The 15,858-nt window shown below is 36.6% G+C and overlaps 1 long non-coding RNA gene across 1 annotated transcript; it reads right to left on the bottom strand.

Moving 5' to 3' along the window:
- Positions 1-1,883: 1,883 nt before the first annotated feature.
- LOC128639700 (uncharacterized) lies at positions 1,884-4,303 on the bottom strand. The gene is made up of 2 exons (XR_008399243.1): positions 3,766-4,303; positions 1,884-2,060 (listed from the first exon to the last, which is right to left on the bottom strand). It is a non-coding gene; the product is annotated as an uncharacterized LOC128639700 (long non-coding RNA).
- Positions 4,304-15,858: the final 11,555 nt, after the last annotated feature.

Genomic DNA, 15,858 nt, shown 5'->3' on the forward strand with positions numbered 1-15,858 from the left:
TGAGTTTGTTCCTGTGTGTGTGAGAGAGCAAGAATGTGAGTTTGTTCCTGTGTGTGTGAGGAAGAGTGTAAGTTTATTCTTGTGTGTGTGAGCAAGAGTTTGAGTTTGTTCCTGTGTGTGTGAGCAAGAGTTTGAGTTTGTTCCTGTGTGTGTGAGGAAGAGTGTAAGTTTGTTCTTGTGTGTGTGTGTGTGTGTGTGAGAGCAAGAGTTTCAGTTTGTTCCTGTGTGAGCAAGAGTTTCAGTTTGCTCCTGTGGGTGTACTGTATGTGTTTGAGAGCAAACGTGTGAGTTTGTTCATGTGTGTGTGAGGAAGAGTATAAGTTTGTTCTCTTGTGTGTGTGTGAGCAAGAGTTTCAGTTTGTTCCTGTGTGTGTGAGAAAGAGTGTGAGTTTATTCCTGTGGGTGTATGTGTGTGAGAACAAATGTTTAAGTTTGTTCCTGTTTGTGTGAGCAAGAGTGTGAGTTTGTTCCTGTGTGCGTGAGCATGAGTGTGAGTTTGTTTCTGTGCATGTGTGAGCAAGAATGTGAGTTTGTTTCTATGTGTGTGTTTGTGTGTGTGAGTATGAATTTGTTCCTGTGTGTGTGAGCAAAATGATCACTTTGCTCCCATTAGTGTATGTGTGTTCATCTAAGAGTGACAGTTTGTTTGTGTGTGTGCAAGAGTGTGAGTCTGTGTGTGTGTGTGTGTATGACCATGAGTGTGAGTTTGTTCCTGTGTATATTTGTGTGTGTGAGCAAGAGTATGAATTTGTTCCTATGTGTGTGTGAGCAAAATTATCACTTCCCGTTGGTGTATGTGTGTTTGTCGAAGCGTGACAGTTTGTTCCTGTATACATGTGTGAGCAAGAGTGTATTTGTATGTATGTGTAAATAGATTGTTTTTTCATCATATTGCAGCCCCCCCAAAAATATTTTTGGACAGGCTTCTATATTTTCTAATCATATTTATCAAGCCCTGCCGTATATCTTATATCAAGTACTCGCTTTAGTCCCTCTTGACACCAATAAACTACTATGTTTAAAAATATGTGCAGCTCATACGAGCAACAAGCAACTGTGTCTGCTTCACTGATATGATTATGCGTATGGCATTTTACATTTTTTTGCGCCTCCCCTGGAAAAATTTCTGCGGATGCCCATGGCTCTATTTCTGTTTAAATGGAGTGATGGCAAAAATGCTAAAATTGCTCTGGTCTTTTGGGGAAGGTTTTGTCTGAAATGCTCAGTCCTTAAAGGGACAGTAAAGTTAGACATTCATGATTTAGACAGAGCATACAATTTTTAACAACTTTCCAATTTACTTCAATTATTGAATTTGCTTGCTTTTCTTGTTATCCATTGCTGAAAGGTTTATCTAGGAAAGCTCAGGAGCAGCAAATAACCTAGGTTCTAGCTGCTGATTGGTGACTGCATATATATACCGATTGCCATTGGCTCACCCATGTGTTCACTTAGAAACCAGTAGTGCATTGCTGCTCCTTGAACAAATGATATCAAGATAATGAAGCAAATCTGATAATAGAACTTAACTGGAAAGTTGTTTCAAATTATAATCTCTATCTGAATCATGAAAAAAAATTGGGGTTTCATGTCCCTTTAAGGGGCTAAAATGAGGCCAATACTGAACAGCACAGGGTATTTTGAATATTCAGAACAAAAGATTTGTCTGAACTGAAGGTTTTGCCCATGCACAATGTCTACACAAGAAGATATTTCCTTTTTCAGATGCTGTTTGAATTTATTTGTAACTGAGTGACCCTGCGCCATCTTTTCCGGCCTGTATGCATTTTACATTTTTCATACCCATATTCTATATATGACCTCATACATTCATGCACAACCTTACAGATAATGATGTTGTTATCTATACAAAGCACAACACATTCTCTTTCATTTTTTTTAAAGATCAGTCTTTATTTTTTATTGTACTTGGTGAAATTCTTTGAATTTTTTTTCTTTTTCTTTAAAATGAATAGCAAGTGTATTAAGCAAAAGAATATTTTGTGTTGTTAATGTCACACGTCACAAAAAATAATCTTCTTTTGTGGGGTGGAAATCATCTGTAAGCAGAAGAAGTAGGAAAGTTACATTTTGTGAAGAATTATAAAAGGTAAAAAATAAAAATAACAAAATATGCACAAAACATCAAATAGAAGCTAATTTATAACAGAATATTAAGTTGAGGAAGAAAAATAACGTATAATGGAAATATTTTATACTATCTATAATTAAACATTTTATATCACAATCTCATGGTGTTTTAGGTCCCTTTATTTGAGGGCTATTATGCACTCATGCTAAGCAATAATCACAATTTATTTTGCTTTTCCAGCAGTAGTTGATGTTTTATATGTGCTGATAATATTATTGTATCTTCATGTCACAGTTATGTATTTAGACTTCACTTCTAAACAAGGCTGTGTTTTAAACAATCACAAAAAGCGCTCACAAGCAAAAAGTGTTAGGTTATAGAGAAAATAAGCAAAAATGTTATTATACAATACATGCAAGACAGAGATGTTTAAAACTTAAAGGGACAATAAACCCACGTTTTTTCTTTCATTAATCAGGTAGAGCAGCATTTCTAAGCAACTTTCTATTGTACTCCTATTATCAATTTCTATTCGTTCTTTTGGTATCTTTATTTGAAAAGCAGTAATGAAAGCATAGACACTGGCCCATTTTAAGCTTAGCACCTGGGTAGGGATTGCTGATTGGTGGATAAATGTAGCCATCCAATCAACAAGAGCTATCCAGGGTGCTAAACCAAAAATGGGCCGGCTCCTAAGCTTTCATTCCTGCTTTTTCAAATAAAGATACCTAGAGAACATAGAACAATTAATAATAGGAGTAAATTAGGAAGTAGCTCAAAATTGCTGCTCTATCTAAATCAGGAAAGAAAGAAATTGAGTTTAATATCCCTTTAAGCGAAGAAAAAAAAATCTTTGGAATTGTAATTTTTGGTCAAAATATAAAGCAATATTAATTGCACTTGAGCGATGTTAACACATAATTTATCTTTTGTGCTCATTATGAATAACAAACATAATGTAAAGTTGTTTATGCTTTGACTGCAAAACACTTCTCACAAGGTCAGCAGATACATAACATGAGAAATAATAAAAAAAAGCAATGCAAAACCTCTTAAAGCATAGAGTTGTTTAGTATCAACCAGAATGCTTTGCTTCCTCCTTTCTAATAAAGGAAATAAACATAAATCTTAGACAGCCCAGAGAACAAGCCTTATACAACTTACCTTGTTCTATTTTATTGTTTTAAATCAGTAACATTTCTATATAAGGAGGAAACAACATCATCGTAAAAGCCCATTGCTTTGCAGCAAAAGGTTTTATGTGACTCAATTGAAAATGTGAGTTTTTAAAATAAATTATCAATGTTCTTTACATTATTTTTATTTTATTTTATTTTTTTAAATGAATGGGATACATAGAATGCTAAATTGGTTTAAATTCTACTAAAACATATTTTTGATGCAATTTTATATATCAGCCACTAAATGCTGCATTAGACTCTGAACTAACCAATGTCAGTGCATGCAATGTAAGCATATTTGGGTATGGCAGATGGACCCATACATATTTCATTGGTAATTTACAGTAAAAGAAGGCCAAATGAATAATATTGTTTTAGCTTCCTGAATATAACATGTTATAGGGTAATTACAGTTTGAGTTTGATAACCCTTTCATTTCCTATGCTAATTTGTTCCAGTGTTTTAGTTGTAGTTATAACTCTGAGTACCTACCACAAGGCTTGCTTTTTATTTCAGTGATACACTCCATCCTCATCTTTCCACAGTGCCCCATATTTTGCGAACTTGACTAATCCATTGTCAATAACGATGATTGATCGATCACTTGGAACCAGGAAGTTATAGCACATCAGCTCATCCTTGTTGCTGCGCTTGGCTATGGCGGTCACATAAACGTCGCCCTGTTGCTTTATATTTGTCACCTCACGAGAGGGAACTCGAATATACTGGATCCTTAAATCTGGTTTAAGGACCACAGTAATTTTGGACCCTACATGCAAACTGGCTTCCAGTTTATCTGACACATTGATCCCTCCATCCATACTTGCTTCTAATAATATTTCACTAGGGTACAGCTTTCTTGACTCAAAAAAGATCCATATTTCATCATCACAGGCATTAGCAACATGGCTGTTCTCAGCACCCATCTTGAAAGGACTTAAACGTATAAAAGCTCAACAAGAGTTTACGTCTAGTGCATTTTGAGGACAATATATAGTGTAAAATGCTTTGGTAATTTATGTGACACTGAGATAAGAACTCCACCCTAAGATAATAACATATAATATTTTCTACAAATTTAAAGAAAAAAGAAAAGAAAAAAAAATCTTATCGCTGTGCATGTTCCCTGTATGGTGAAGATAAGCAAAATGATACTTTTCATTAATCTGTAATTATTATTTTACTCAAGAAGATTTCAGTAAATCAGACATTATATATATTTATATAAATAAAATTATGCTTAAAATAGTTCAGAACATTGAATATTTTATTCAAAATATTAAAATATCCTAACAGGATTGTGCAGGAAAATAGCATGATTGCTATATATTTAATGGCTTTTATTACTTATATATTAGTATAAAACAATTTCAAAAGATTACATAGTTTGATTTGTATTTTCCTAACAAGTTTTTAAACAGAAGAAATGTTTTATTTTTTATTTTTATTTTTTACATTTTATTATTTAATACACCTCACTGTCACATCATCTCTCGCTGCCACCTCTCACTGTCAATTCTGTCAACTCTCACTGTCTCCTTTTACCATCACCTCTCAATGTCACCTCTCACTGTCACCACTTATGGTAACCTATTACCATCACCTTTCACTATCACATCTGTCACCTCTCACTGTCATCACTAATATTCACCTCTTACCATCATCTCTCACTGTTACCTCTGTCACCTCTCACTGTCACCTCTGTCACCTCTCACTGTCACCTTTTAAAGTCACCTCTTACCATCACCTCTCACTCTCACCTCTTACCATCACTTCTCAGTTTAACACCTGTCATCTCTTGCTGTCACCTCTCACTGTCACCTCTAACGGTCACCTCTTACCGTCATCTCTCACTGTCACATCTGTCACCTCTCACTGTCATATCTGTCACCTCTCACTGTCACCTCTAATGGTCACCCTTTAACATCATCTCTCACTGTCACATCTGTCACCGCTCAGTATCATATCTGTCAACTCTTACTGTCACATCTGTCACAGCTAGCAGTTAGCTCTTACCGTCATCTCTCACTGTCACATCTTTCACCTCTCACTGTCACCTCTTACCATCATCTCTCACTGTCACATCTGTCACCTCTCACTGTCATATCTGTCACCTCTCACTGTCACCTCTAATGGTCACCCTTTACCATCATCTCTCACTGTCACATCTGTCACCGCTCAGTATCATATCTGTCAACTCTTATTGTCACCTTTTATAGTCACCACTTACCATCACCACTCACTATCACCTCTGTCACCTCTCACTGTCACCTCTCACTGACACAAGTCATAAGTAAATTATAATAAATATCTTGCATAAAAAATCTAAAGGTATCAAATTGTATTCTTTCTGAAAAGGTTTAAGTAACTACAATTATTAATGCCATGACAGTACATGCTGTCAGCTTGGACAGCTCACGTAGGGTCAGATTACAAGTGGAGCACTAACAGTTACACCAAGCGATAAGGAGTTTATTGTGGGTGTTTACACTCATTGGCCCATATTTATCAAGCTCCCTACGGAGCTTGATGGGCCGTGTTTCTGGCGAGTCTTCAGACTCGCCAGAAACACAAGTTATGAAGCAGCAGTCTAAAGACCGCTGCTCCATAACCCTGTCCGCCTGCTCTGAGCAGGCGGACAGGAATCGCCGAAAATCGCCGGAAATCAACCCGATCGAGTACGATCGGGTTGATTGACACCTCCCTGCTGGCGGCCGATTGACCGTGAGTCAGCAGGGGGCGACGTTGCACCAGCAGCTCTTGTGAGCTGCTGGTGCAATGTTAAATGCGGAGAGCGTATTGCTCTCCGCATTTAGCGAGGTCTTGCGGACCTGATCCGCACTGTCGGATCAGGTCCGCAAGCCCTTTGATAAATAGGGGCCATTGTGTTTATCGCTCGTATTACAAGTTGAAAGTAAATGTGATCGCTTGACGTCCTCAGAGCTCTGGTTAACTGTTTCGCGAAACAAATAAGTTGTAAAAAAAACACATCAAAATGTATTGCAAGGTATAGCTAGCTAGATAGATAGATAGATAGATAGATAGATAGATAGATAGAGAGATACAGACAGACAGACATACAGATAGCTAGATAGAGACAGACAGACAGACAGATACAAAAAAAGATATGAGATCTCAGATAGAAGATGATAGATAGATAGATAGATAGATAGATGATAGATAGATAGATAGATAGATGATAGATAGATAGATGATAGAGAGATACAGACAGACAAACAGACAGACATACAGATAGCTAGATAGAGACAGACAGAAAGACAGACAGATAGATAAAAAAAGATATGAGATCTCAGATAGAAGATGATAGATAGATAGAGAGATACAGACAGACAGACAGACATACAGATAGCTAGATAGAGACAGACAGACAGACAGACAGATAGATAGATAGATAGATAGATAGATAAAAAAGATATGAGATCTCAGATAGAAGATGATAGATTGATAGATAGATAGATAGATAGATAGATAGATAGATAGATAGATAGATGATAGATAGATAGATAGATAGATAGATAGATAGACAGACAGACAGATAGATAGATAGATAGATAGATAGATAGACAGAAAGACAGCTATACAAATAAATTGATAGATGATAGATAGATATTGATAGATAGATAGATAGATAGATAGATAGATAGTGAGATACAGACAGACAGAAGTCAAATAGACAAATAAATAGATAGATAGATAGATAGATAGATAATTAGATAGATAGATAGACATATAGACAGAGGGCCAGACAGATAGATAGATAGACAGACAGAGAGAAAGATAGATGATAGATAGGTAGATAGGTAGATAGATGATAGATATATAGATAGACAGACAGACTGACAAATAAATAGATGACAGATAGATAGATAGATAGATAGATAGATAGATAGATAGACAAATAAATAGATAGATAATAGATTGATAGATAGATAGATGGATAGATAGACAGCTAGATAGATAGATACATAGATAGATATATGATAGATAGATAGATTATAGATAGATAGATAGATAGACAGACTGATAAAAAAATAGATGACAGCTAGATAAATAGATGATAGCAGATCATGCCCGCCAGACATCGCTGAATGTTCTGGTGAACCGCTAGCAGGGGGTGTTAATCAACCCGATCATACGCGATCAGGTGATTGCTGTCCGCTGCCTCAGAGGAGGCGTATGAGTTAAGGGGCTGTGGTCTTAAGACCGCTGCTTCTTAATTCCTGATTCCGGCGAGCCTGAAGCATTGTGGCCGATTGACAACTTGGTAAATTGGCCCCTATGCCTAAGGAAACAGCCAGAGCGGCTGAGAAAAGCATAGCAAAATTGTTTTTAAGAGCCGTACATGGTATTGATGCTCTACTGATTTTAAGCATTTTAATAAATTGTGTTTTATTGAAAGCACGGCTTCATTCTCACATCTATGATTTGGATTGTGGCAAGCAAGTCAGCAGGGAGTAGCCGACTCCACACCTGGTATCAGTGTGCTGGGACACTGAGCATATGCTGTTGGCATTTATCGATGTGCGGCGGACATTATCTGCTCGCACTTTGATAATTCATCTCCATAGTTACAACTTTTATTAAAACTGAATATTGCATTAATGTTTTTTCATGTTTTCTTCTACTTACTTCATGCCTCATTGCACTTATATGAATGTCTATATATGTGTGCCTATGTATTTAAGTGTTTATATGAGTATATATGACTTTCAATACATTGCCTTACACAGTGTTTAAAAAGAAGTGTTAGCATTGTGATTGGTTAAAACAATAATGAAAAAAGACTGCCCTCTAAGCACAGCACTAGAGCAAAAGTGAATGTAGACAATTGATTTAGACCAGTGGTCGCCAACCAGTGGTCCGTGGACCACTGGTGGTCCACGAGAAGATGTTGGTGGTCCTTGACACCATCAAGCAGGAATTAATCTCCTCTGAGGATGTTGTGCCCCAATTCCCTACAGTGCCTGGCTGGACATCAGTGAAAACCTATGGAGGAGTTAAATTACAATCTCCCTACGCACGTTGCATAGTACTGCGCAACTTACGAATTTACGTAGCTAGATTGTATTTTTAACTCCTCCCGCCGGCACACTGCTCAGAGGAAGATGCTTCCATTTGAAAGCCAGTAGAGGTTGGTATAGTCTTGGCTTGAAATAGTTGAATTAAAGTATATAAAAAAAGAAAATCTTAAAAAAAAAATTCTCTCTTATATTTCATTTATTTTCTTTCCTTTACCTGTCTCTTTGTAGTAGTTTTCCTAATTCTTTCAGATGGACTTACATCACTGTTTGTCTTCCTCCTCTCCATCTTCCTTTTTTTTAATGAAATATTAATTATTTTTCATTCTAATAATTTTCCCGTGCACAAAGCCATTCCACCTGAATTCCAGTAATTGCCATCCAGCAGATCAGCCATATCCCACCAGTATTATAGTAATTGCAAGTAATAACATAATATAAATATTGAGAGTTTTCTAATATAAACTTAATTTATGACTTCAATGTCTGTCCATGATCATAAGTAGTTTTGAATAATTCCTAACTGGGGAGGTAACTTCGAAGTCTTGTGGTCCTTTTAAACATAATTCTTTTTTTCCCACTTTCTGCCTCTCTGTTTCCAGCTCAAAAGTTGGCCCTCACCCTTTATCTGTGATTTGGAAGTATTATCTCAGTTCTGCCATTCAATTAATTAATTCCAAAAAACAATTCTTAAAAATTTGTAAATATATACATAATGTAAACTTAGCTATGGTTATACTATTTATGTACAGCATGTTTATATATATATATATATATATATATATATATATATATGTATACACATATTATAGAGGTTTGTAACTTTTTAAAAAAAAATGTTAGTGGACCACGGGATTCAAAATTGTGAGTTTAGTGGTCCCTGAGGTCCAAAAGGTTGGCGACCCCTGATTTAGACTATACATAATGTAGAACCTTGCATTTTTCCGTATTAAATCTCATTTTCCATTCACTTGCCCATAGTTCTAATTTTAGCAAATCCCTTTGTAAAGAGAGTTTGTCCTGCTCTGACCTAATGACCTTACTTAACTTAGTATCATCTGCAAAAATAGAGATGTCGCTATTTAATCCTTGCTCCAAGTCATTTATAAAAATATTAAAAAGAACAGGGCCCAGTACTGATCCCTGGGGGACGCCACTGATTACCTTTGTCCAATCTGAGTATGATCCATTTACTACTACTCGTTGCTCCCTATGTTTTATCCAGTTATTTATCCATGAGCTAACATTTTCAGCTATTCCCAGTCCCTTAATTTTGTGCATTAATCTCTCATGTGGCACTGTATCAAATGCCTTTGCAAAATCTAAGTATATCACATCAACTGATTCCCCTTTATCTATATTTTTACTTACTTCCTCGTAGAATCTAATTAGATTAGTTTGACATGATCTATTTCTCCTAAAGCCATGCTGATTAGAACTCATAATCTTGTTTACACAAATATGCTCATCAATATAATCCCTTATAATCCCTTCAAATATCTTCCCCACTATTGATGTCAGACTAACTGGTCTATAGCTTCCTGGATCATCCCTGCTTCCTTTTTTGAAGAGTGGCACCACATCAGCTTTACGCCAATCCTGGGGTACCATGCCTGAGGATAATGAATCTTGAAAAATTAAGAGTAAAGGTTTGTCTATAACAGTGCAAAGTTCCCTTAACACCCTTGGGTGTATTCCATCTGGGCCTGGAGTTTTATTTACCTTAATTATTTCCAGTTTTTTCCTGATATCCTCTAAACAAAACCCAGTTAGTGGTATGGACTGGCATGTTCTATTCTGTTCCATAGTATCATTCAATGGTTTCTCTCTTGTGTATACTGAAGAAAAAAACTGGTTTAGTACCTCAGCCTTCTCCCTGTCATTATTTATCATGCTACCCTCCACACATTTTAATGTACCTATATTATCCTTCTTAGATTTTTTGCTATTTATGTACTTAAAGAACCTTTTAGGGTTAGACTTAGAATCCTTGGCAATTAATTTTTCATTTTCAATTTTGGCTAATTTGATTGCTTTTTTGCATGCTTTGTTACATTCCTTATAAATATTGTATGCTGAGTCTGTACTATTTTCTTTTAATAATTTAACTGCCCTACGTTTTTTCCTAATTTCTCTTAACACATTTTTATTTAGCCATAACGGCTTTGTTTTTTTATTTTTATTTTTATAACCATATGGTATGTGTTGATATGTATATTTATTTAACACATTTTTAAATATTATCCATTTATCCTCTGTATTTTTATTAGAAAATACATTGTCCCAATTTATATTATTTAATGATTTCCTTAAAGCGTTGAATTTTGCTTTCTTGAAATTAAAAGTCTTAGGCCTAGATTTAGAGTTGGGCGGTAGCCGTGAAAACCAGCGTTAGAGGCTCCTAACGCTGGTTTTTAACGCCCTCTGGTATTTGGAGTCAGTCATTAAAGGGTCTAACGCTCACTTTCCAGCCGCGACTTTTCCATACCGCAGATCCCCTTACGTCAATTGCATATCCTATCTTTTCAATGGGATCTTTCTAACGCCGGTATTTAGAGTCGTGGCTGGAGTGAGCGTTAGAAATCTAACGACCAAACTCCAGCCGCAGAATAAAGTCAGTAGTTAAGAGCTTTCTGGGCTAACGCCGGTTTATAAAGCTCTTAACTACTGTGCTCTAAAGTACACTAACACCCATAAACTACCTATGTACCCCTAAACCGAGGTCCCCCCACATCGCCGCCACTCTATTAAAAATGTTTAACCCCTAATCTGCCGACCGCCACCTACGTTATCCTTATGTACCCCTAATCTGCTGCCCCTAACACCGCCGACCCCTATATTATATTTATTAACCCCTAATCTGCCCCCCACAATGTCGCCGCCACCTACCTACACTTATTAACCCCTAATCTGCCGAGCGGACCGCACCGCTACTATAATAAAGTTATTAACCCCTAATCCGCCTCACTCCCGCCTCAATAACCCTATAATAACTAGTATTAACCCCTAATCTGCCCTCCCTAACATCGCCGACACCTAACTTCAAACATTAACCCCTAATCTGCCGACCGGAGCTCACCGCTATTATATAATACATTTTTTAACCCCTAAAGCTAAGTCTAACCCTAACACTAACACCCCCCTAAGTTAAATATAATTTAAATCTAACAAAATAAATTAACTATTATTATATAAATTATTCCTATTTAAAGCTAAATATTTACCTGTAAAATAAACCCTAATATAGCTACAATATAACGAATAATTATATTGTAGCTATTTTAGGATTAATATTTATTTTACAGGTAACTTTGTATTTATTTTAACCAGGTACAATAGCTATTAAATAGTTAAGAACTATTTAATAGCTAAAATAGTTAAAATAATTACAAAATTACCTATAAAATAAATCCTAACCTAAGTTACAATTAAACCTAACACTACACTATCAATAAATTAATTAAATAAAATACCTACAATTATCTACAATTAAACCTAACACTACACTATCAATAAATTAATTAAATACAATACCTACAAATAAATACAATTAAATAAACTAACTAAAGTACAAAAAATAAAAAAGAACTAAGTTACAAAAAATAAAAAAATATTTACAAACATTAGAAAAATATTACAACAATTTTAAACTAATTACACCTACTCTAAGCCCCCTAATAAAATAACAAAGACCCCCAAAATAAAAAAATGCCCTACCCTATTCTAAATTTAAAAAGTTCAAAGCTCTTTTACCTTACCAGCCCTGAACAGGGCCCTTTGCGGGGCATGCCCCAAATAATTCAGCTCTTTTGCCTGTAAAAAAAAACATACAATACCCCCCCCCAACATTACAACCCACCACCCACATACCCCTAATCTAACCCAAACCCCCCTTAAATAAACCTAACACTAAGCCCCTGAAGATCTTCCTACCTTGTCTTCACCATGCCAGGTTCACCGATCGGTCCAGAGTCTTGATCCAAGCCCAAGCGGGGGGCTGAAGAGTGACGTCCATCCTCGGGCTGAAGTCTGGATCCAAGCGGCGGCTGAAGAAATCCATCATCAGGCTGAAGTCGGAAGTTCATCATCGGGATGAAGTCTTCTATCAAGCCGCATCTTCAATCTTCTTTCTTCTGGAGCGGAGCGGAGCAGAGCTATCTTCTTTCCAACCGACGCGGATCCAACCTCTTCAACCGACGCCTACTCGCCGAATGAAGGTTCCTTTAAGGGACGTCATCCAAGATGGCGTCCCTCGAATTCCGATTGGCTGATAGGATTCTATCATCCAATCGGAATTAAGGTAGGAAAATTCTGATTGGCTGATGGAATCAGCCAATCAGAATCAAGTTCAATCCGATTGGCTGATCCGATCAGCCAATCAGATTGAGCTTGCATTCTATTGGCTGATCGGAACAGCCAATAGAATGCGAGCTTAATCTGATTGGCTGATTGGATCAGCCAATTGGATTGAACTTGATTCTGATTGGCTGATTCCATCAGCCAATCAGAATTTTCCTACCTTAATTCCGATTGGATGATAGAATCCTCCTCCTCCTTTTTTTTTTTTTTTATTTATTTATTTATGGCCAGCAGCCTATACTATTATACAGTTCAACAGCTTGCCGCATCACGCAGGATGCTACGTCAATAGAACATCAAAAATAAGCATGGAGACGAAACAAAAACAGAAAGAAATATATCAATAGATTAGCATAGACAATTAAGATTCATGCACTCAGTGCCTTATATATATTGCTGCTGTTTTTTACCTTTTTTAAACACCTATATTACATACACGAAAAAAACACAAACAAAAAACCTTACAAATTAAGGAAAAGAGGGGAGGGAAAGAAAAAGAAAGAGAAAAAAAAAAAAAAAGGGGGGGACCCCCAGGCGCTGTCTCATCAAATGGGACCCTCTCCAGCCTCTATATATCTGGGAATACATTGTCCATAATGGCGAGCTCTAAATATACCGTGCCCTTGAAAGGGGCAATAAGTTGTTTTTGAGTTTCTATAGGATATGCTAGAATAATATTCTTCCATTTATGGAAGAAGTGCTTAATTTGGGATTCTGAGTTAGTAGAAGTATCCATCTGTTCCATAATTATTAAATTTAATATTTTCTGTTTAAGTTCCAACAAGTTGGGCACCTTTCTAGATTTCCAATATTTCAAAATTAGTAGTCTGCCCAATATTATTACCGCATTCATCTGTTGATTATTTCGAAGTTGATTCTCATTATGGTTGTCTGCTAAAAAGAAGACCTGATTCTCTGTTATTCTATCTTGATTCAAATTTACTACATTAAGCCAATAGTTTACCTTATACCAGAATTTCTTTATTTTATAGCAACTCCAAAAGCAGTGACGTAAGTCTGCCTTTCTAATTTTACATTTATAGCAACACGCCCCTGCCTCATCCCAGTAAGCATGTATCTTAGGGGTGATGTAGGATCTATTTATTAATTTAAAGTGTGACTCTCTCCATGATGACGAACATATTGCAGTATCAGCTAGTTGGATACTTTTCTGTACCATCTCTGCTGTAACTTGCCAGGCCTGTGCAATCTTCTGCAGATGACTCTGGCCCATGAACCTTAAAACTATCCTATAAAAAAGGAAATGGAATATTTCCCCGCCCTAAATAGTTTGATTACTGGTTCCACTATACCCCAGTCCTCCTTACCATTGGCTGTCATCAAAGTCTGTATATAATGGCGTGCCTGTAAAAAGGCATAAAATTCTTTATTTCTGAGTCCAAACTCATTTTGAAGGTCAGAAAATGTCCTACATCTCCCTAAGTTGTGATCTATAATTTGAGATATATACTTAAGCCCTTTCGACGCCCAATCTCTGAAAATTTTAGAATCAATTGCCGGGATAAAGGCAGGGTTGCCCGTTATATATAAATATTCAGAAAAATTACTGTTGACATTTATTTTTCCAAGTATTTTTTGCCAGGCCTTTATAACATTATATATGCTAGGGACTTGCTTAACCTTACGCGGGGCATCAATAGCTGGGCAGTGAAGAAGAGCCGTAAGCTCATATGGGTATACAAAATATTTTTCGAACTCCTGTGATACATAGTACTCCGCATCCGTTAGCCAATCAAGTGCTATTTTTGCTATCGTTATTAAATTATAAATCTCTAAGTCTGGTAGTGCCATTCCTCCATCCACCCTAGCAAGTGTTATTGTCTTAAAGGCAACGGCTCTACGTTTGTCTCCCCAGAAAAACTGGAGACATACTTGTTTAAATAAGGCTAAATCCTGATGTTTTATAAACAACGGAATATTTTGCATCAGGTACATCAATTTTGGAAAAATAATCATCTTAATCAAGTTTATTTTACCTGATAACGATAATTTAAATTTCGCCCAATTTTGGAGATCTTTAAAAATTTTAGCAAAAAGCGGGGTATAGTTAAGATTGTACCAATCGTTACTGTCTTTGGATAATTTGATTCCCAAATAGGTAAATGCTTCACCAGCATCTTTAAACTGCGAGCAGAGGTAAGAACTTGCTTGTTTCCTTAACCAGTAGATCTCTGATTTCATCGTGTTTACTTTATAGCCTGAAAAGGCACTAAATTCATACAGGATTAGTAAAAGCCTAGGGATGGTTACTTGAGAATTGGATAGAAATATGAGCATGTCATCTGCATATAATAGTGTTGTAATCTGAGTTGTATTGAATCTGATACCTTCAATCTCCTCTCTAAGGCGAATCCTATCAGCCAATCGGAATTCGAGGGACGCCATCTTGGATGACGTCCCTTAAAGGAACCGTCATTCGTCGGGAAGTCGTCGGTGAAGATGGATGTTCCGCGTCGGCGGGATGAACATGGATCCGGAAGAAAGAAGATTGAAGATGCCGCTTGATAGAAGACTTCAGCCGGATCATGGACCTCTTCAGCTCCCGCTTGGATGAAGACTTCAGTCGGATCATGGACCTCTTCAGCTCCCGCTTGGATGAAGACTTCAGTCGGATCATGGACATCTTCAGCCCCCCGCTTGGGCTTGGATCAAGACATCAGAGGAGCTCTTCTGGATCGATCGGTGAACCCGGCGTGGTGAAGATAAGGTAGGAAGATCTTCAGGGGCTTAGTGTTAGGTTTATTTAAGGGGGGTTTGGGTTAGATTAGGGGTATGTGGGTGGTGGGTTGTAATGTTGGGGGGGGGGTATTGTATGTTTTTTTTTTACAGGCAAAAGAGCTGAATTTTTTGGGGCATGCCCCGCAAAGGGCCCTTTTAAGGGCTGGTAAGGTAAAAGAGCTTTGAACTTTTGTAATTTAGAATAGGGTAGGGCATTTTTTTATTTTGGGGGTCTTTGTTATTTTATTAGGGGGCTTAGAGTAGGTGTAATTAGTTTAAAATTGTTGTAATTTTTTTCTAATGTTTGTAAATATTTTTTTATTTTTTGTAACTTAGTTCTTTTTTATTTTTTGTACTTTAGTTAGTTTATTTCATTGTATTTATTTGTAGATATTGTATTTAATTTATTTATTGATAGTGTAGTGTTAGGTTTAATTGTAGATAATTG

The sequence above is a fragment of the Bombina bombina genome, chromosome 9 (genome assembly GCF_027579735.1).
Source record: "Bombina bombina isolate aBomBom1 chromosome 9, aBomBom1.pri, whole genome shotgun sequence".
NCBI classification, from domain to species: Eukaryota; Metazoa; Chordata; class Amphibia; order Anura; family Bombinatoridae; genus Bombina; species Bombina bombina.